At 38.4% G+C, this 23,405-nt stretch overlaps 1 pseudogene; it reads right to left on the bottom strand.

The window, feature by feature from the left end:
• Nucleotides 1-21,720: 21,720 nt before the first annotated feature.
• Nucleotides 21,721-22,277, bottom strand: LOC120857743 (annotated as a pseudogene).
• Between the last annotated feature and the right edge of the window lie 1,128 nt (nucleotides 22,278-23,405).

Genomic DNA, 23,405 nt, shown 5'->3' with positions numbered 1-23,405 from the left:
CCGGTAGTCTTGATTCCTGGCTTCCCTGGTTGGCTCCACAGTAAAGAATCTGCCTGCAACGCAGGAGCCACAAGAGATGTGGGTTTGATCCCTGGGTTGGGAAGATGCCCTGGCAGCGGGCATGGCAACCCACTCCAGTATTCTTGTCTGGAAAATTCCATGGACAGAGGAGCCTGATGGGCTACGATCCAAGGGTCATAAAGAGTTGGACATGACTGAAGTGACAGCATGCTCGAAATCTTGATTCCAGCTTATGCTTTATCCAGCCCAGCATTTCGCATGATGTATTCTGCATATAAGTTAAGTAAGCAGGGTGACAATATACAGCCTTGATGTACTCCTTTCCCAATTTTGAACAAGTCCGTTGTTCCAATGATGATTTTGGACCTACCTTAAGTCCGTGTCTTTTCTTACTTAGACTTTATTTATATCAAATATTTTCACAGCATTCTCCATTCCCACTCCAATTAAATTACCAGAGTTTTATTTTATTTTTTAACTCAGAAGTGCTTTGTCTCTTTTACTCACTCTTTGAAAATAAGTTCAGTAGCAAATAGAGGTTTAAACTGAAGCTGTCCAAAGAAGACAACCAACAGGCACACGACCATAAGAAGATGGGTGCAGCCAAATAAAATTTCTTAAAAAATACAGTCATCCATGGTAAAACATAGTTTTGTTTTATTCTATTGTTGATTCACAGTTTTTATAATGTAGATACTAAAATTTTTACATAACGATGTAAATCTTTTTGTAGAAAAAGTCAGAGTATAAATAAAGGTTAGTAAATAAGTATACTGATTTGGAATAATAAAATAATTATGTATCTCATTCATTCATGTTGCAAATTGCATGCTTTGGTATTTGAGTTGCAAGTTTATGTTATATGAATGTGAAGGAATATTAAGGAAAATGGAACAAGCAAAACAATGATGTTTTCTGTGCATATATCAATAAACAGTAGTTCAGCAGATTATAGAGCTTCCCAGGTGGCTTTGCAAAAGGCAGTTTTGCCTGAAATCCTTGCACTGGGTACAATTAAGTTGAAGTTTAATCAAGGTCAAGGTGGTTTTCAATGCCCAGGTTCATGCTCAAAACAATGTTCATTGTGAGGTTCTCAGAAAGATTAATGCATGGCCCATACATTAGCCCAAAAGATGATGTTTAGTTAAAGGAATAAAGCAATACCAGCAATTACTATTTCCAAAGACAGTTTCTTTCAAAGAATGCCAAAGAAAGTACATTTTATATCAGTAGAATCTTTGCAAATTTAGGGCAGAGATAGTAAATTGAATTTCATACAAGGTCAAAGCCAGTTCTTAAAAAAAAAAAAAGGTTATTTAAGAAGAAGAAAGACATGTAATAAGACTCAGTTTTGGAGAAAAGATATTTCATATTTTATTTTTTGTCATAAGAGATTAGAGTTTAGGGGTTTTCCTGTTGGCTCAGTGGTAAAGAATCTGCCAGCCAGTGCAGGAGGCACAGTTCGATCCCTGGTCTGGGAAGTTTCCCACATGTAATGGAGCAACTAAGACCATGTGCTGAAGCCTATGTGCCTTAGAGCCTGGGCTCTACAACAAGAGAAACCACCATAATGGGAAGCCTATGCATTACAACTAGAGAATAGCCCATGCCCTCAGCAACTAGAGAAAAGCCTGGGCAGCAACATGGACCCCGCACAGTCAAAAATAAATAAAATTTTTAAAAAAGATTAGAGTTTAGGCATTAAAGCTGAAATTTTAGTTAATAAGATAGATGGTTATATTAACTGATACATCTTAGGAAACTTAGCTAATATTTCTTGGGAAATTCTTATAAAACCTGCTGTTACTGATAAATAATAAAATGTTTATGAGACCCTATCTCCCTTCTAGAGAGATGTCAAGCCCCTCTTTGGTCTGAGTTTTCTGGCTTCAAATTGCAAAGGAACCTCACAAAAGGTGAATCTGGAGTTTAAGAATGACTAAAAGGGAAAATTCTGAGTATAAAGGCTGAAAAGAATTTCATGATCTTGAGATATTTCCCTGCCTCATTTCCAGAATATAAACAATCCCCAAAAGACCAAGGAAAATATAACTGAGAGTCAAAGAATGGCAAAATAATATCAGTAGAGGAAATAACTAAATCTTTTTCAATCAGATATATGTAATGATTTCCTTGAGCCTTTATTTATCATATACACCGGTTTTATTTTTGTCACCTTATGAAAACCAAACCACATAAATGATGAAGAAATTCAGGCAGATTTTTGATTTTGGGTTTTTTTTTTTTGGACACCACAACTCTGCTTGTGTAATCTTAGTTCTCCCACCAGGGATTGAACTGGGGCCACAACAGAGACAGCTCCAAGTATTACCCACTGGACCATCAGGAAATTTCCCCAGGCAGATGTTTGTGAAACAACCTTGATAGAGTTTCTGAGTTTAAATATGTGTTTTCACTTAATCCACATTTTAGTAATATATAATAAATTTATAGTAAATTATAGATTTGGTATTGGTAGATTTCAGGAGTAACACTTATATATCTTGTGTTATTTCTAGCCATATTTTCAATTTCAAGTAATGGCAGTTTGGAGTCATAATGTGGTTTACTTCCTGTTTCCCACATTCTCAGTTCAGTTCAGTCACTCAGTCATGTCTTTTCTCCGTGACCCCATGAACTACAGTACGCCAGGCCTCCCTGTCCATCACCAACTCCTGAAGTCTACCCAAACTCATGTCCATTGAGTCAGTGTACCATCCAACCATCTCATCCTCTTTCATCCCTTTCTCCTTCTGCCCTCAATCTTTCCCAGCATCAGGGCCTTTTCCAATGAGTCAGCCCTTCGCATCAGGTGGCCAAATTATTGGAGTTTCAGCTTCAGCATCAGTCCTTCCAATGAACACCCAGGACTGATTTCCTTTAAGATGGACTGGTTGGATCTCCTTGCAGTCCAAGGGACTCTCAAGAGTATTCTCCAACACCACAGTTCAAAAGCATCAATTCTTTGGCACTCAGATTTCTTTATTGTCCAACTCTCACATCCTTACATGACTACTGGAAAAACTATAGCCTTGACTAGATGGACCTTTGTTGACAAAGTAATGTCTCTGCTTTTTAATATGCTGTCTAGGTTGGTCATAACATTCTAGGCAGACTCTTAATCATCTGAGCCACTAGAGAAGCTCCATAATTATAGATACTCATATAATATTTGGCTTCCCAAGTGTTCAGTTAAGTTCAGTTGCTAAGTCATGTTCAATTCTTTGTCACCCAATGGACTGGAACACACCAGGCTCCTCTGTCCTCCACTATCTCCTGGAGTTTGCTTAAATTCATGTCCATTGAGTCAGTGATGGTATTGAACCATCTCATTCTCTGCCACTCCCTTCTTCTTTTACCATCAATCTTTCCCAGCATCAGTTCAGTTCAGTTCAGTTCAGTCACTCAGTCATGTCTGACTCTTTGCAACCCGATGAACTGCAGCACGCCAGGCTTCCCTGTCTATCACCAACTTCTGGAGCTTACTCAAACTCATGTCCATCGAGTTGGTGATGCCATCCAACCATCTCATCCTCTGTCATCCCCTTCTCCTCCCGGCTTCAATCTTTCCCAGCATCAGGAGTCAGTTCTTCACATCAGATGGCCAAAGTATTGGATTTTCAGCTTCAACATCAGTCCTTCCAATGAACATTTAGGACTGATTTCATTCAGGATGGACTAGTTGGATCTCCTTGCAGTCGAAGGGAGTCCTAAGCATCTTCTCCAGCACCACAATTCAAAAGCATCAATTCTTCAGTGCTCAGCTTTCTTTATAGTCCAACTCTCACATCCATACATGACTACTGGAAAAACCATAACTATGACTAGATGGACCTTTGTTGGCAAAATAATGTCTCTGCTTTTTAATATGCTGTCTAGGTTGGCCAGTACTCTTGCCTGGGAAATCCCATGGACAGAGGAGCCAGGTAGGCTATAGTCCATGGGGTAGCGAAGAGTTGGACACAACTGAGCAAATTCACTTTCACTTTTCACTTTCATTCACTGGAGAAGGTAACGGTAGCCCACTCCAGTGTTCTTGTCTGGAGAATCCCAGGGATGGGGGAGCCTGGTGGGCTGCCATCTTTGGAGTCGCACCAAGTCGGACACGACTGACGTGACTTAGCAGCAGCAGATTGGCCATAGCTTTTCTTCCAAGGAGCAAGTGTCTTTTAGTTTCATGGCTGCAGTCACCATTTGCAGTGACTTGGGAAACCCCCAAAATAAAGTCTGTCACTGTTTCCACTGTTTCCCCACCTGTTTCCAATGAAGTGATGACAAATGGCAAATAGATGGGGAAACAGTGGAAACAGTGTAAGACTTTATTTTGGGGGGCTCCAAAATCACTGCAGATGGTGATTGCAGCCATGAAATTAAAAGATGCTTACTCCTTGGAAGAAAAGTTATGACCAACCTAGATAGTATATCCAAAAGCAGAGACATTACTTTGCCGACTAAGGTCCATCTAGTCAAGGCTATGGTTTTTCCTGTGGTCATGTGTGGATGTGAGAGTTGGACTGTGAAGAAGGCTGAGCACCGAAGAATTGATGCTTTTGAACTGTGGTGTTGGAGAAGACTCTTGAGAGCCCCTGGGACTGCAAGGAGATCCAACCAATCCATTCTGAAGGAGATCAACCCTGGGATTTCTTTGGAAGGAATGATGCTAAAGCTGAAACTCCAGTACTTTGGCCACCTCATGAGAAGAGTTGACTCATTGGAAAAGACCCTGATGCTGGGAGGGATTAGGGGCAGGAGGAGAAGGGGACAACAGAGGATGAGATGGCTGGATGGCATCACTGACTCGATGGATGTGAGTCTGAGTGAACTCCGGAGTTGGTGATGGACAGGGAGGCCTGGTGTGCTGCGATTCATGGGGTCGCAAAGAGTCAGACACGACTGAGCGACTGAACTGGACTGGACTGAACTGAACTGAATTGAAGGGACCAGAGGCCATGATCTTAATTTTCTGAATGCTGAGTTTTAAGCCAGCTTTTTCACTCTCTACTTTCATTTTCATCAAGAGGCTCTTTAGTTCTTCTTCACTTTCTTACATAAGATGGTGTCATCTGCATATCTGAGGTTATTGATATTTCTCCCGGCAATCTTGATTCCAGCTTGTGCTTCATCCAGCCTGGCATTTTGCATGATGTACTCTGCATATAAGTTAAATAAGCAGGGTGACAATATACAGCCTTGGCGTACTCCTTTCCTGATTTGGAACCAGTTTGTTGTTCCATGTCCAGTTCTAACTGTTGCTTTTTCACCTGCATACAGATTTCTCAGTAGGCAGGTCAGGTGGTCTGGTATTCCTATCTCTTTCAGAATTTTCCACAGTTTGTTGTGATCCACGCAGTCAAAGGCTTTGGTATAGTCAATAAAACAGAAGTAGATGTTTTTTTGGAACTCTTTTGCTTTTTCCATGATCCAGCAGATGTTGGCAATTTGATCTCTGGTTCCTCTGCCTTTTCTAAAACCAGCTTGAACATCTGGAAGTTCATGGTTTGTGTACTGTTGAAGCTTGGCTTGGAATTTTGAGATTACTTTGCTGGCGTGTTAGATGAGTGCAGTTGTGCAGTAGTTTGAACATTCTTTGGCATTACCTTTCATGGGATTGGAATGAAAACTGACCTTTTCCAGTCCTGTGGCCACGCTGAGTTTTCCAAATTTGCTGGTATATTGAGTGCAGCACTTTCACAACATCATCATTTAGGATCTGAAATAGCTCAACTGGAATTCCGTCACCTCCACTAGCTTTGTTCGTAGTGATTCTTCCTAAGGCCCACTTGACTTCACATTCCAGGATGTCTGGCTCTAGGTGGGTGATCACTCATCATGGTTACCTGGGTCATGACGTTTTTTTGGTGCAGTTCTTCTGTGTATTCTTGCCACCTCTTCTTAATATCTTCTGCTTCTGTTAGGTCCATACCATTTCTGTCCTTTATTGAGCCCATCTTTGCATGAAGTGTTCCCTTGGTATCTCTAATTTTCTTGAAGAGATCTCTAGTCTTTCCCATTCTATTGTTCTCCTCTATTTCTTTGCATTAATTGCTGAGGAAGGCTTTCTTATCTATCCTTGCTGTTCTTTGGAACTCTGCCATTAAATGGGTATATCTTTCTTTTTCTCCTTTGTCTTTTGCTTCTCTCCTTTTCTCACCTGTTTGTAAGGCCTCCTCAGACAACCATTTTCCCTTTTTGCATTTCTTTTTCTTGGGGATGGCCTTGCTCCCTGTCTCTTGTGCAATGTCACAAACCTTCATCTATAGTTCTTCAGACACTCTGTCTATCAGATCTAATCCGTTGAATCTGTTGCTTTCACTGTATAATCATAAAGGATTTGACTTAGGTCATACCTGAATGGTCTAGTGGTTTTCCCTACTTTCTTCAATTTAAGGCTTCTCAGGTGGCTTAGTGGTAAAGAATCTGCCTACCAACGCAGGAGACACAAGAGATGTGGGTGTGATCCCTGGATAAGGAAGATCCATTGAAGGAGGAAATGGCAACTCATTCCAGTATCCTATCCTTGCCTAAAGAATCGCATGGACAGAGGATCCTGGATGGATACAGTCCATAAGGTCACAAAGAGTTGGACATGACTGTGCAACTGAACCTATAATATTATGTAAGCAATGTTGAGAGTCCCTTGAACTACAAGGAGATTGAAGCAGTCAGAAATCAACCCTGAATATTCATTGGAAGGACTGATGCTGAAGCTGAAGCTCCGATATCTTGGCCACCTGATGTGATGAGCTGACTCATTGGAAAAGACCCTGATGCTAGAAAAGACCCTGACACCGGGAAAGATTGAAGGCAAAAGGAGAAGGGGGTATCAGAGAATGAGATGGTTAGATAGCCTCATCGACTCAATGGACATGAGTTTCCACAAACTACAGAAGACAGTGAAGGACAGAGAAGCCTGGCATGTTGTGGTCCATGGGGTTGCAAAGATTCGGACGCAACTTAGTGACTGAACAACAACAAAGCAATAATAAAGTTTTATTTTTGTTTAAACAAAACAACAATAAAGCAATGCTTATATTCATAATTACTATTTGTTCTTATTATAAAAAGGACTCTAAGCTGTTAATTTTAAAATCTTAATTAGGCTGATATTTCTTACTGCCAGCAAATATTCTTACCTCTCTGTCTTATCTCTCCAATTCTCTCTGTAGCCATCTCTTCCAACTGCTATTCTCATTCTATATTTCCCTGGTCCTACTGAATCCTGTCAGAATGACTTTGCCTGAGAAAGCATGAGTTCAAACACACATATATCTCCAGATTTGACAAAAGCTGTGAATAATATTTTTGTTTAAGAAATCAAACACTTTCTAGAGAATCTAATTTAGGGCAGCATTCTCTAGAATGGACATTTAGTTTGTGCAAGATGATCCATAGAGTATGTGATAAAACTTTGGATGCTTCTGTTTCTATTTATGTTTTTTTGTTTGGTTTGGTTTCTTTTTGACTGCACTGTACAGCATGTGAGATCTTTGTTCCCAACCAGGATGGAACCTATGCCATCTGCAGGGAAAGCGTAGATTCTCAAACCACTGGACCACCAGGGAAGTCCTTCAATTTATGTCTTCTTATCCTCTTAAAATGTCAGCCTTCACACATTTTACAATGCACATATTTTCATAATATCTTAGGCTAGTAGAACATGTGTATAGAGCAGAATTCCCCCCGCTGCTCCCTCCCTAAGCTTTGATGATGATTGAAATTGCATTTTAATGTTTTTTTTTCTTTTGTTTTTCAGTTTGGTCTGTGCTGACCCAATGTTCAGTCACTTGATTCAGAGAACCCTTATAGAACCTAAGTAGAAAGATGCCTGGATAATAGTCTTTTTATATGGTCATGTACAGTTCTAAGAGGAAGGGATGAAAAGGGATGAAAATGGACTCTGAACACTTGTGACAATTGATGTGACATCAGACTTTTATTTCAGTCAATATGTGACTTTAGCATAAATGTATTTTAGAGAAATAGTAATGAAAATCAGATTCAATGAGATATTCATAAAAGGCCTAACATGCTTAAGAAAAATATATTAAGTACCTTCTATGTACAAAACATCACAAAATTCTGGGAACGAAGTAGAAGGAGATAAAAAATAGTAGGATATATAGATGAAAAAGATACAATCTTTCTCCCCAGGGAAATTCCAGCCTGGTAAGAGAGATATACAAAGTAAGCATGTAAAATATGAAAAAAGCTATGAGATGGTAGAAAGAAGACTAGTAGAATTGTATCTCAGGTGTGAAGAACTGTATTTTCTCTTACTGATTTAGACTAAATTGACACCCAGCTAAATTTGAATTTTAAGTAAATAAGGAATAATTATTCATTTTAAATATACCCCATTACATGGAACATACTTACACTAAAATTTTACTTTTAAAAAAACTATGAAATTCAACTTTAACAAGGCATTCTGTGTTATTATTCCCTAAATTTGGCAACCCTATTTTAGGCAAGCATGTTGGTTATTTATAGTCTGCCAGACTCATCCACCCTCTTCTGCCCTACTCTGTATCCCTCCTGGAGACTGGCTCCTGAGATCTCTGTTTCCTGTGTTTCCTTGCCAGTTGGCTTCTTGTTGAATTCAGCCAGGGGGAGGGGCTGGGAGCAGAGTAGACAGCAGGAGCAGGGAGAGGTCACGTCTTCTTCCTTGCCTCTTCCATGCCTCAGTGAAGCTTCTCCAGTGGTGTCAATATTCCTGTACAGCAACAACTCTTGCATGACAGTTTACATGCCTTTAGCTCTCCTGCAACACTGGTCACACTTTTTCCCCTCCCATGGATCTTTCAGGTTTGGAAGTAGCAACAATTTCCCTTTGTTGCTAAAATCTGGATGCCTCAGCATTCTTTTTGGTTTCCCTAACTTTGCATATAACTCTGTAGGTAGTCTATTATAATCTTCTATTGAACTGATTTTCTTTCCTGGTCCCTGGTTGGTAAAGCCAGTCTCTTTTTCTTTGAGTCACATCTCTTTATTTATGAGATGAGGAAAATAATACCTCTTTTATAAATATATATATGTATTTTGTAAGGAGATTATATACATGGATATCATGGAGTTAGGGAGGGATCTCACATTTGAATTCATACTTAGCACACATTTTACAGCTCTGGTATAGCTGAGTGTTGTTGTTCAGTTGCTAAGTCATGTCTGACTCTTTGTGGCTGCAGCATGCCAGACTTCCCTTTCCTTCACCATCTCCCAGAGTTTGCTCAAACTCATGTCCATTGAGTTGGTGTGCCATCCAACCATCTCATCCTCTGTCACCCCCTTCCGTTCCTGCCCTCACAGTTCCCAACATCAGGGTCTTTTCCAATGAGTTGGCTCTTCGCATCAGATGGCCAAAGTATTGGAGCTTCAGCTTCAGCATCAGTCCTTCCAATGACTATTCAGGGTTGATTTCCTTTAGGGTTGTCTCATTTGATCTCCTTGCAGTCCAAGGGACTCTGGAGAGTCTTCTCCAGCACCACAATTCAAAAGCATCAATTCTTTGGGACTCAGCCTTCTTTATGGTCCAACTCTCAGATCCATACAGGACTACTGGGAAAACCATAGCTTTGACTACATGTTCGTTTGTCAGCAAAGTGACATCTCTGCTTTTTAATACGCTGTCTAGGTTTGTCACAGCTTTTCTTCCAAGGAGCAAGTGTGTTTTAATTTTGTGGCTGCAGTCACCATCCAAAGTGATTTTGTAAACCCCATCTACTTGCCATGAAATGATGGGACAGGATACCATGATCTTAGTTTTTTTAATGTTGTGTTTCAAGCCAGCGTTTTTACTCCTCTTTCACCTTCATCAAGGGGCTCTTTAGTTCCTTTTCACTTAGTGCCATTAAAAAATTAAGTTGTTATTATAGTCACTTGAATGCAAACCCTTTCACTTCCCTCTCTTCCCACCATGAGCTAATTATATAGCATTGCTGGTATTCCATTTAATCTCTTTGAGTCTCAATTTCTTCATGTGTTAAATTGAGATTTTACTTATTTCACCTGCCTCACAAGATTTTTATGTTAAGATCATTTTTGTTGAAGCACTTGTAAAACACTACAAATATTAGTTAGCATTATTGTTTATTTTGCAGGTTACTTTCTTATGTTATTTATAATTCTGTCTCAAATGACTTAGAATAACACTCAATGCTTTTCTGCAAGAAAACAGAGATGAAACTTCCACTCACATAGAAACTGCTTTCAGGTGTGCATTTTCTAGACATTATTCATAGATTCTGTGATTGTAGGTAGGGTGTAAGATCCCACTAGCCCACTAATCTTTCTTCTCCTCTGTGCTGAGCTGCTCTCCTACTTTAACTGAAGTTTCACAGTATGGGTTTCTAGTAGGATAGACAAAGGGTTCTAACTTCTGAAAACATGTTCATATTTTACCTGGACAGGTAAGGCTAACTTAAGGGTTGAGAGAGGAGATTATCTTCTGAACTTCAGTTAGCATAAATCGAGTAGATTAACCCAGAGTTAGCTAAAAATATCCAGATAATAAGATGGGCACATTTCAGTGGAGGAACAACACATGATCACAAACATCTAAGAATAAATAGCTCAACAAGTTTTCATTCTATTTATACCCAACAGAAGGTGGCTGCTTCCCTAAGATGCCTCCCACCAGATGGTGACTTCTCAGTTCATTTTTTTAACTACCTGTAAAATCATAACACATGGCTCTGACTTCTTTTCATTTTACAATTCACCTTTCAGCACTAGATTACTATAGCTTCTGATTTCCATCTGGATAAAAAAATTCCTTAAAAGGCAGGAGGTCAAAGTCACAGGCAAACACACATGCACACAAATATATTTAGTTTTATAAAAAGAATCTTCATTTTCCATCTGTAATTATGGCCAACTGATTCCTTGTTTCAGACCATGTTGTCTTCTCTACCTACATAATAGCAGTCACCTCTGTTGACTCAAGAAATGAAAGCTGATTTTAAATTATCCTAGAGAAAATGTAATTACAAAGGATATTGAAAGTTTCCCATATATAGTGCATTCTAAACTCAATATAAAATTCCTTGAATTATCTATATCAATCCTCATTCCCCAAATCTCCTTTTGTTAGTATTTATGATTGAGAATTGACAGCAGATATACTAAGCCTCTGCGATAATGAGGGTAAGACTTTCCAGTAATGAGGTGTCACTAGGGCTTAGCTACTACTCTAATCAATTACTTTGTTTTGCCTGAATTTATGACCACATATTGCTCTCTTAAATTTAGCTGAGAGCAGACAAATAGGTACTGCTGCTAGAAAGAGGTATAGAGCCAGTAGAAGGATTGGGATCTGCTCATCATCACTACTGGGAAAATAATTCACAATAACTCGAGGGTGAGCTAGTTTATCATTCTCTTACATGCAATTTAGCAAATGTTCCTTTGGAGAAATGAAATGATGTCCTGCTCTGCCATCAAATATAAATTCATCTCAGCTGTTTTGATCTTTATTTCCAGGGTGAGCTGATTATTGACTGGGTACAATAAATATGCTGTGTGCTTAGTAGCTCAGTCATGTCTGACTCTTCATGACCCCATGGACAGTAGCCCACCAGGCTCCTCTGTCCATGGGGATTCTTCAGGCAAAAATACTGGAGTGGGTTGCTATGTCCTCCTCCAGGGGATCTTCCCAACCCAGGGATTGAAACCAGGTCTCCTGCACTGCAGGCAGATTCTTTACCATCTGAGCCACCAAGGAAGCCCAGATACAATAAATAGGTTATGGGGAAAAGTCATATGTGTGTATGAAAAATAATATTCATTTAAAAAACACAGTGAAATTTAAATAATTTTTAAGAACAGTTAAATATTCACAGCAAATTTGAGGGGAAAGTACAGAGAATTCCTATATATCCCCAACACTGACACGTGCATAACCTTCTTATTATCACCATCCCCCTTCAGAGTGGTACATTTGTTACAACTGATGAACCTACATTGATATCATTACCACCCAAAGTCCGTAGTTTACATTACAGTTCACTCTCAGTGTTATACATTCTTTGTCTGTGTTTGGACAAATACATAATGACATATATCCATCATTGTGGTATCAAAAAAAACACAATAAAAATATTTATAGTACTAAATAAACAATGATAATAATCACTCTCAGCACCACATAGAGAACTTTTTGTTGTTGCATACTTTTTAAAATTTTAGATTTTATATTATAGGATGTTATAGCTATTACCCCCCAAAAAACCATGAAGTTAGAACATTTGAGAATGACTAATCCAGCATCCTAGTTTTACATAGAAAACTAAAGCCCATATAGATTAGGTGACTTTCCCAAAGACACAAAGCTGGCTCATGGCAGAAGATTGTACCAGACATGATCCCACATCTTCTGACTTTTAGTTTTGCCTTCTTCCCACTTCTTTGCACATAGATATTTACTTCTATTTTAAAAATTAAATTTATGCTTATAGTTAATAATTTTATTTTAAAAAGTGGTCCTCATCTTAGACACGATAAAATCACCTGGACTGATGTTTAAACTATCAATGCCAGACTACAACCCAGATCAATTCCATTACAACATGTATTTATGTGTGTGTGTGTGTGTGTGTGTGTGTGCTCAGTCACTCAGCTGTGCCCATCCTATGTGTTTACAGTTAAGTGTAAATAAAGAAAGAAGCTATATGTTGTTTGGGAAATGTTTTTTTTTTTTTTTTCTTTCCTATGTGTGTGGGTGGAATGGGTGGGGTGGACAAATTATGGGTGTGAGAATTGCATATATCTTCTCAATGCTTTGTAATAGATCAAGTTATGGGAAATAAAAAATTAAACATTTATACAGTGAATACTTACTATGCACTGTGAGGATATAGAAATAGAATATGTGAATTTCCCGTCCTGTGAAAATTCACAAATTTCTATAGGAGATAAAACATGTACACACATTACTCTGAAAGGAAAAACCAAGTTTGATTATATGTAGAAACTAGTATTATAAGCACCTTAGAAATTCAGAGAGAAAGGGAGAGAATGCACCATTCTCTAATCAGAAACACTCTATAGAGAAGTCAGAATCTGAGTTAGGATTTAGAATATGGGTGATGTTTTCTTGTGTGAAGACTAGATGGGGAATTTTTAGATTGAGGTAAGAGAACAGCAAAGTATGGAAGCAAAGAAGTATAATGCCAGCCAATTTAAAGAAAATACAGACTAGGACAATTTGATACACCAAAATTGTGTGATTTTAACTGATGTTGAATTTCTATTGGATCAGTTGCTTTTTTCTTATTGATTCAATTGACTCTTTGTATACTGTGAGCAATAATAATAGCTCTCAGCTAACCCTATTATTATCTTCATTTTATAGATGAATAAATTTGAGGCTCAAAGGAGTTAAGTAACTTGCCTGAGATCAAAAGACTAGAATATGGTGTAGCTAGTATCTGTATATGGCAATCTCATTCCTGAGCCTGTGCTCTTAAACATCTGGTTTTATGTGTCTATCATATGTGTTGCAAATATTTTCTCCATTTTCATTTATCTTCTTAACTTTTTATATGATATCTTTCACTGTTTAGACATTTAAATTTTTATATAGTCAAATTTTTAATATTTTAAGAAATATACTCAGTTTTGTTTTATACTAAGGCTAAATGTGAAAAATAATTAAAAATTTTACTGTATTTTAGTCTGAAGTTTTATGATTGTAACTTTCAACTTTATGATAATTAATCTTGAATCTCTTACTGTATGTGTCTATCATCTGAGGTAGGGGTCTAGTTTCACTTTCCCCCAGATGGCTATCCATTTATCTCCAAAATATATCTTTTCTCTAATGAGTTGATATCCCACCTTGATACAGTAGATGTTCAGAAATTTGCTAAATTACTGGACATTCTGTCAATTAGTATTTCATTCTGGTTAAAAAGAATCCTTGTAAAAATTCAACCTTGGTGGAAGGGTTACTAATTAGAAACACTACAGTGCAAGTTAGATAGCAGTGAGTTCTTAATACATAGCTGAGATAAATGTAGCAAAAAAAAAAAAAAAACAGTAATTTTGGCTTTGGAGGTCAAATCTTCATGAAGAAGAAAGATGATGAAAGAAAAACTTTTAATTTTAATTTAGGTTATGGTGAAAGAAACTATTGCCTTCTTCACAATTTTGCCTTTTATAGGCAAAATTCTCACATTTTTTGATGACAATAATTTAAAGACACCTGGCAACAACTGAAGTAATGAGGACTTAAAACCTGACTTTTTTAGTAAGCAAGTATCTCCAAAGTGTTTTATTATCTCCCAGCTTTCGACCAATGCAAAAGCCATCAAACAAGATGACCATAATGATAAATAATCTAGTGAAGACCCTTTCTCTGGAAATGTGAAACTAAGATGTACTTTGGGGGGAAATGCCAAAACTTTTAATGTCTTCCAGGAAAACATCATATATGTGTATCAGTGATTCTTCTCTGTAGAGTATTGGGAAATTCACATACAATGTATTCATTAGTTTCCCCCCATTTCACTATGTGCATGCTCTGAACAATTAATGTCCCTACTTGTCTTCACAGTGGTTCAGAGTGATCTAACACAGATTCAACCATCTGTCTATGTTTTGTTCCATTTGCAACATTTGTTCTTCCTGCTGATCTGACTGCTTCTTTTCTCTGCTTCCTGATTCAGATAGACCAAGCTGTTCCAGAAATGTGTTTGTTAGCCAAAAGTAAGTCCCTTTGACTATAGAAATAATAATTCACCCCAGCTAGTAATGTTTAAGAAAACCATTGAGTTTTTCTTTTTTCTTTTTAAAAAACATTTTGCTTAGAAAGCATTCAAGGCCTTAATGACAGAGGCTTTTGAATCTGTTGGCAAAATCAAATATAGGTAAATCTAAAACCATGGTTGGAAGAAATAAACAGCATTTTCTTTATATGTGGCTCTGAAGATCTCTGGTGTCCTGTTTCAGTAAAGTTTCCACCTTCCTGCTTGATAGGTGCATCTCAGGACATCTTATTGGAATCACTTACCTTCTTATTGAAGTACATTCTTGAGTTGTTCCCTCAGTGAGAGTCATTTACTGGTAAATCCTCTTGGTTTTATTTATTTATTTATTTTTGAATAGTGCATTTCATTTTCAGAAGGTCATTCTGATTATATATTATTCCACTATCTTCTGGCCCCCATTATTATTATTAAGGCATTAGCTGCCAGTTTAACTATGTCTCCCTTGTGGGTAATCTATCTTTTCTTTCTAGTTGCTTTTAAGACCTTCTTCCTGTCTTTGTTGCTCTGCAGCTTTATTTTGTATGTAGGTATGGATTTCTTTTTATTTATACAGTTTGGCATTTATTGGACTTCCTGAATGTGGTTACGTCTTGAATTGATTTTAGAAAATTCTTAGCCATTGTTTTTCTTCTTTCTTTTTGGCTGTGCTACACAGGTTGTGGGATCTTAGTTCCACAGCCAGGGATTGAACCCAGGACCCTGGCAGTGGAAGTACAGAGTTCTAACCAATGGACCACCAGGGAATTCCCTTAGTCATTATTTCTTCTCATATTGTCTTTCCTTATCTCAATTGCCTTTTGAGGAATTCTAATTAGCCCTTCTCACTCTATACTTTATTTCTCCAAAACACTTTGGTGTTTTACATCAATTTGTCCCCTCAATCTGCAATCTGAAAATTTTTTCAGTTCTATAACTCATTCATTCTAGTCAGCTGTATCTAATCTGCTTTCTAACTCTTTGGTTGAATTTTACATTTATTACATTTTCATTTTTATGAGTTCAATGTACTAGCTTTCAAATCTTCCTGATCAGTTCCTATTACTTTTTTCTCATTCTCAGATATTTCAATCTCTTTTATATTCCTGTAAATATGTCAGAGTAATTTTGTATATTTATCTGATAATTTCAGTATCTGTAGTCTGTTAAAGCATGTTTCTCTAGTATATTATTTATTCTATTTCTGATTTTTTTCCTTTTGTGTTTGTAATTTTTAAATTATTATTAAATAATTAGAACTCTATCTGTAGACATTAAGGCTAACATGAGAGTATACTCTTCCAAGGAGGGTTTGTTTTTTTCTTCCAGGTGCCTTCCAGGAAACACAACACACCAATGCCACTTAAATCTCAATCCTCAATTACAGAAGATTTAGACTCTAAACCCTTGTGAAGATAGTGTAGTGGCCAACATTTTGTGGAGAGACTTCTTTTTTAACTTCTACCCAGAGCCAATTCTGAGACTGTGCATCAACTTTACTATTAACACAGTCAAGTTTCTTTTTTATATTTTGCTCTTTTTCTGAGACTATAGGTCTTAAAGCGTTTCACTTTCATAAAGCATGATTTCTGGTTTACTTAAGTAAAAAGGTGTTTTTCAGAAGGATATTGAGAATCAAAGCAGCTCTGGGCATCAATTAACAAGAATGATAGGAAAAGTTATATTAGCACTATTTTAGTTAGGACACCTCCACTGAGATTAATGTATTTCAACGATATTCAGTACCTTTACTAAAATTTCAGGAGTTCTGGGAAGAAGGTGGCAGAGTGACAGCAGAATTTTCTTGAATCTTTACATGAAAGTAAAGTGAGAAACTAGATAACAAAACCATCTGGAGAGCATTTATAATAGAATGAAATGAATAAGATGTCCCTCCCAGCCCCAAAACACTGGTATCCTCAGGCTTGTATGTTATCACTGTCTTGGTGGAAGAAACCTGGAAGAAGCACTAAGGCATCTGACAGACCTAAGAACAAAATGATATCCAGAAATTTCCACTGGGATTAAAAAAATAGTTTTCATTTTTCTACTGATATTTCTCTCCTGGTATCTATCCTTTAGTTAATCCATTATGACAAAATTTCCACAGCTGTCTTAAAATCCTCGTCTGCTAATTTCAACATTTAGGCCACCCAGGATTGCTTTCTCTTAATTGTTTTTTCTCTTGTCCATGGGACATATTTTTCTGTTTCTTTGCAAATTAATTTTTTTATTGTATGCATGTGTGCTCAGTCATGTCTGACTCCTTGCGACCCCATGGACTATATATAGCCTGCCAGGCTTCTTTGTCCATGGGATTTTTCAAGCAAGAACACTGGAGTGGGTTGTCATTTACTATTCCAGGGGATCTTCCTGACCCAGGGATGATACTCATATCTCCTGCATCGGCAGGTGAATTCTTTACTACTTCACCACATTTTTGTTGTATACTGGACATTAGGAAATGGCAACCCCCTCCAGTGTTCTTGCCTGGAGAATCCCAAGGACAGGGGAGCCTAGTGGGCTGCCATCTCTGGGGTCGCATAGAGTCAGACACGACTGAAGCGACTTAGCTTAGCCGCCGGACATTATAGGGACACTGGATTTTGCTGTTTTTCTCAGAAGAACGTTAGTTGTTTTTTCAGCAGTAGTTAACTTGAATGGATACAAACTCAATTCAGTCTCGCCTGTGACAGACAGTAATTGAGATGTGCTAAATTCCTTCCCTCTTTCCACTGTTGTTTTCTATGGGGTTCCATAGAGTTTCCCTACAAGGGTATAGTTCTGTGATCAGCCAAAGGCTTGGATGGAATTTTTATGCAGATTTTCAGACTTCTTTATTCTCAAGGCTCCCCGTTCCAGGTGTTCCAGCAGCTCTACACTCAGTCTTATGATTCCTCATGCCACTAAGATCTCAGTTTTCTACTTGAGTTCTAGCTACAATATGTCTCAAAGACAAGGGATATCCCTCAAGCAAAAAGCCTTTGGAACACAAATATCACACAGTACATCCCTTGTTTCAAGAGTCAACATTCCTTTAGTTTTTGCCTGTCTTTTTCATTCTCCAGAGTCTTCAACTGGTTGGCTAAGACAAATTTTTTTTTAAACAAATGTTGTCCAGATTTTAAATGTATCATGTGCAGGAGAGTTAGCCTGATACATGCTACTCGATTGTTACTGGAAGCAGAACTCATTCTAGTAAACTTTGATTTTTCCTGAGTGGGTCTAAAAGCAATGAATGCTAGTAGCAGTGAGCATGTCTGAGCCTAGGTTTAATTGTAAATACTATTCTTTACATTTTTACCACTTCTGTGGTATTTCTGCCAAAAATGTATAACCTGAATCTAATCATAAGAAAAGATCAGACCCATAAACTGATGAAAGTCTCTGAGTTGACCTGGATTAATCAATCGACATAATTCCAGGAGTACAGTTGAGTGAAATAGTATGAACCGTGTGAATGCTGCAGATTTGCCCAACTCTGTCTCTTTGTTATGCTGTGGTTCTCACTGAATTATGACCGTTAACATCTAATCACCAAAAATATGATGTTTCCCCCTCGAGGAATAGCTCAAAACAAAAACATATGCTAGACCATACAATATACAACTTACGTGCTGAAAATAAAATATCTTCTTTCTAGAAAAAAAAAATTGTGCCAACAGAATACAGGAATCAACTGGAGTAAGCTTCTATTGCTAAAACATGACATAATTTGAACTTCATTGAGGATAAGAGGGCTTCCCAGAAGGTGCTAGTGGTAAAAAAAACTTGTCTGCCAATGCAGGAGACCTAAGAGACTCAAGTTCGATCCCTGGGTCAGGAAGATCCTCTGTAGGAGGGCACAGCAACTCACTCCAATATTCTTACCTGGAGAATCCCACAGGCAGAGGAGCCTGGCAGGCTACAGTCCACAAGATGGCAAAGAGTTGAACACTACTGAAACGACTTAGCACAAGGATAAGAATTACAGTGGATCAAAGTCCATTCAGTTCAGCTCAGTTCAGTCGCTCAGTCATGTCTGACTCTGTGACCCCATGAACTACAGCATGCCAGGCCTCCCTGTCCATCACCAGCTCCCGGAGTTCACCCAAACTCATGTGCATCGAGTCAGTGATGCCATCCAGCCATCTCATCCTCTGTTGTCCCCTTCTCCTCCTGCCCCTAATCCCTCCCAGCATCAGGGTCTTTTCCAATGAGTCAACTCTTCACATGAGGTGGCCAAAGTATTGGAGTTTCAGCTTTAGCATCAGTCATTTGTTGGCAAAGTAATGTTTCTGCTTTTGAATATGTTATCTAGGTTGGTCATAACTTTCTTTCCAAGGAGTAAGCGTCTTTTAATTTCATGGCTGCACTCACCATCTGCAGTGATTTTGGAGCCTCCCAAAATAAAGTCTGACACTGTTTCCACTGTTTCCCCATCTATTTCCCATGAAGTGATGGTACTGGATGCCATGATCTTCGTTTTCTGAATGTTGAGCTTTAAGCGAACTTTTTCACTCTCCTCTTTCACTTTTATCAAGAGGCTCTTTAGTTCTTTGGCACTTTCTGCCATAAGGGTGGTGTCATCTGCATATCTGAGGTTATTGATATTTCTCCCAGCAATCTTGATTCCAGCCTGTGCTTCTTCCAGTCCAGCATTTCTCATGATGTACCCTGCACGAAGTTAAATAAGCAGGGTGACTATACAGCCTTGATGTACTCCTTTTCCTATTTGGAACCAGTCTGTAGTTCCATGTCCAGTTCTAACTGTTGCTTCCTGGCCTGCATATAAGTTTCTCAAGAGGCAGGTCAGGTGGTCTAGTATTCCCATCTCTTTCAGAATTTTCCACAGTTTATTGTGATCCACACAGTCAAAGGCTTTGGCATAGTCAATAAAGCAGAAATAGATGTTTTTCTGGAACTCTCTTGCTTTTTCGATGATCCAGCAGATGTTGGCAATTTGACCTCTGCCTTTTCTAAAACCAGCTTGAACATCTGAAAGTTCACGGTTCATGTATTGCTGAAGCCTGGCTTGGAGAGTTTTGAGCATTACTTTATAGCGTGTGAGATGAGTGCAACTGTGCAGTAGTTTGAGCATTCTTTGGCATTGCCTTTCTTTGGGACTGGAATGAAAACTGACCTTTTCCAGTTTAAGTCCATTAGATAAGTTTAAATGTGTGATAATGAATTATCATAATGACATTGGGGAAAAAAACAATTGGTCACCTTTTGAGGGTAGTCAGTTAAGTTGCTCAGTTGTGTCTGACTCTTTGTGACTGCATGGACTGCAGCAGGCCAGGCTTCCCTATCCATCACCAACTCCCAGAGTTTACTCAATCTCATGTTCATCGAGTCAGTGATGCCATCCAACCATCTCATCCTCTGTCGTCCCCTTTCCTTCCAGCTTCAATCTTTCCCAGCACCAGGGTCTTTCCCAAGGAGTCAGTTCTTTGCATCGGGGGCCACAGTATTGGAGTTTCAGCTTTAGTATCAGTCCTGCCAATGAATATTCAGGACTGATTTCCTTTAGGATGAACTGGTTGGATCTCCTTGCAGTCCAAGGGACTCTCAAGAGTCTTCTCCAATACCACAGTTCAAAAGCATCAATTCTTTGGCACTCAGCTTTCTTTGTAGTCCAACTCTTACATCCATACATGACTACAGGAAAGACCATAACTTTGACTAGATGGACCTTTGTTGGCAAAAGTAATGTCTCTGCTTTTTAATATGCTCTAGGTTGGTCAGGAGCAAGTGTCTGTTAGTTTCATGGCTGCAGTCACTATCTGCAGTGATTTTGGAGTGATTTTTGAGGGTAACAGGGAACCAATTCATTTTCTTGAAAAGTAGAGAAAGAAAAGAATCTTTTATTTAACCTGCCTTTCCTATATAAATTGTACCATGGGGTAGCCAAGTAACATAAAATTATATCAGCAAATAAATGAAAATAAAATGATAAAATTAAAATGTAAGCATTTTTGCAATCTTCAGTGAATTAATGGAGATAAGCATTGAGCATCAATGGCTGCTAGTATTAAAAAAGTGAGAAAACTGGACGTTATGTGGTTCCTAACACATTTGATTAGTTGGCTGGATTTCAACTGCTACTTTATAAGAAATAGGAAAGAGGAGAATTTTACCTGCACCATGAGTGTGTAATCAGCAAAATCCAGACTTTGGAATACTCTATAGGTCAAATAGTTTTAGATTCTTCAAAAAATGTATATTAAGAAAGAGGAATAATGGAGAGTCTGCAGACTAAAAGATTCTTAAAAGACATATTGTTTTTTTTTTAATTCTTTATTGAATTTGCTGCAATATTGCTTCTGTGTTCTATTTTGGTTTTTGGCCATGAGGCATGTGGCATCTTAGGTCTCCGACCAGGGATCGAACCACACACTGGAAGGTCTTAACCACTAGACCACCAGGGTAGTCCCCATAGACTTTTTAAAAATGGGGCAAGACTAAACTGCAATGCTTAGAGACACTTACATGATTAAATCACAAAGAAATGTAAAAAGCAATCATTGTAAGAGTCATGATGGTGATTATTTTGTAGAAAAGGAATAGCCTTTGGGATGGGCAACATGAAGGGACTTCTGGACTTCTGGAGTTGCAAGGTTTATTTTTCATAATGTGGGTGGTGGTTACAGGGGTGTTGGCCTTTAATAATTCACTTTCATACATTTATTTTGTGTCACTTTCTGTATCTGTGCTTTATTTAATAATAAAAAGGTTAAATTAAAAAAAAAAAACACTCTAGAAAAGAAGTTTCTAACTGGCCTAGTATGGTGAACAAGGATATCTGTTGGTTAGGGAAATTACAGTCCCACCATATTGTATTTATAGGATTAAAAGCTATTCCCTAAAAGATAATGGAGTTGCTGTAAGGATTGGGCAAAAGCAGCTAGGCAGCCTAAGCCCACTACCTTTTATTACAGCACAGTCACCTCAAAAATAACTCCGTATTGCATATTAGCATTTGAACAGGGAAATCAAGATAGATTAGAGTCAAGATAACTCCTGGCTCCTGGTCCCCCAGATGGTGTAAGCCAGTCATCCCCTCTGACAATTGATTTTCTTATAGGTCCTTGACCTTGTCTTCTCTCTTTCTTTTTTTTTTCCCATCTCCCCCGGAGAGTGTTATTACGCTCAGAGGGAAAAGGCCCAGTCCTTCTTCGCTTTCCTCATGGTGGCTAGGACATTGCTCAGCTCCTCATTCTTTCTCTTGGCAGGAACGTGTGTCCCCACCCTGTTCTTGATGAAGCTGAGGGCCAACTTGTCCTTGGGAATCTTGAATAGCTCCATGGGCTGCCACTCATCAGGGGTGAAGCTGCACACGTCCTGCACAAACTTGGTGTGTTTGGTGAAGCGGTGGCAGCTGTGTCTCAGTTTGCTCATGTTCTTGTTCTTGGTCGCCTGTGGCCCTTGTTGAGGCCTATGGCCACGGGATGGCACCGAACCATGGCTGATGCTCTTCGTGGCTGCCATGGAAGAAGCTACTTTTTCTTTTTTTATATTTGCTTGAAAGGATTTGAACTCAGAATGAGAAGTACTAATTGTCCTCGACAATATCAAAACCAGAAGTCAATACGGAACAAAACAAACCAGGTTTAGACATCAGCTATATTGACTAAGTAAGGCAGTTGGATATGCAGTCATTTGTTCACAAGGTCCTCCCAACTTCTTCTGATCATTCATTGCTATTAGACAATGACTATCTGAATAACTACGGATGGTATCCCTGAGAGCCTGCCTCAGAGTCTCTGACTGAACACATTCATTCATAAAATATTTCTGGACTATAAATGGCCAATCAGAACATGAGAAGATGCTCAACATCATTAATTGTTAGATAAATGCAAATGAAAACCACAATTAGATACTATTTTACACCGACTAGGATGGTTTAAAAAAGACAGATCATAACAAGCATCAGTGAGGATGTGAAGAAATTGGAACTGTCATTAATCGTTGGTGAAACTGTAAAATGGTTCAGCCGTTTCACAAAAGCAGTATGGCAGTCCCTCAGAATGTTCAACATAGAATTTTCATGTGACCCAGAAGTTCCACTCCTTGATGTATCCCCAAAAGAATGTATCATATGTGTCCACACTAAATCTTATATCTGACTGCTCATAGCAGCATTTTCCTAACAGCTCAAAAAGTGGAAGGAACCCAAATGTGCCTCACCTGATGAATGGATAAACAGAATGTGATATATTGATACAATGGAATGTTCAGCCACAGTAAAAGAACCAGACAAGAAAAGACCACACATTACATGATTCCATTTATATAAAATGTCCAGAATAGGCAAATCCAGAGAAGAGTAAATTAGTGGCTTCCAAGGGTTGGGGGGAGGAAGGAGGATGAAAAGTGTTAATGAGTGAAGAAGGATTTCTTTTTGAGGTGATAAAAATGTTATAGAAATTACGAACTGGTGTGACTATACTAAAAGTGAGTTGTGCACTTTAAAACAGTGAATTTTATGGTACATCAATTCTTTCTCAATAAAACTGTTACAAAAAATATTGATTGACTGCTCATTCTGTGCTAGAAAACTCTTCTAAGTTCTGGAAATAATGTAGTGGAGACATCAAAGACCCCGCTCTCAAAAAGCTTTGAATAAAGAGATGGATCTGTTGAGTCCAAACTGCGTCC

The sequence above is a fragment of the Oryx dammah genome, unplaced genomic scaffold, assembly GCF_014754425.2.
Source record: "Oryx dammah isolate SB20612 unplaced genomic scaffold, SCBI_Odam_1.1 HiC_scaffold_29, whole genome shotgun sequence".
In the NCBI taxonomy this organism is placed as follows: Eukaryota; Metazoa; Chordata; class Mammalia; order Artiodactyla; family Bovidae; genus Oryx; species Oryx dammah.
This window is presented reverse-complemented; position numbering and strand designations above follow the sequence as displayed.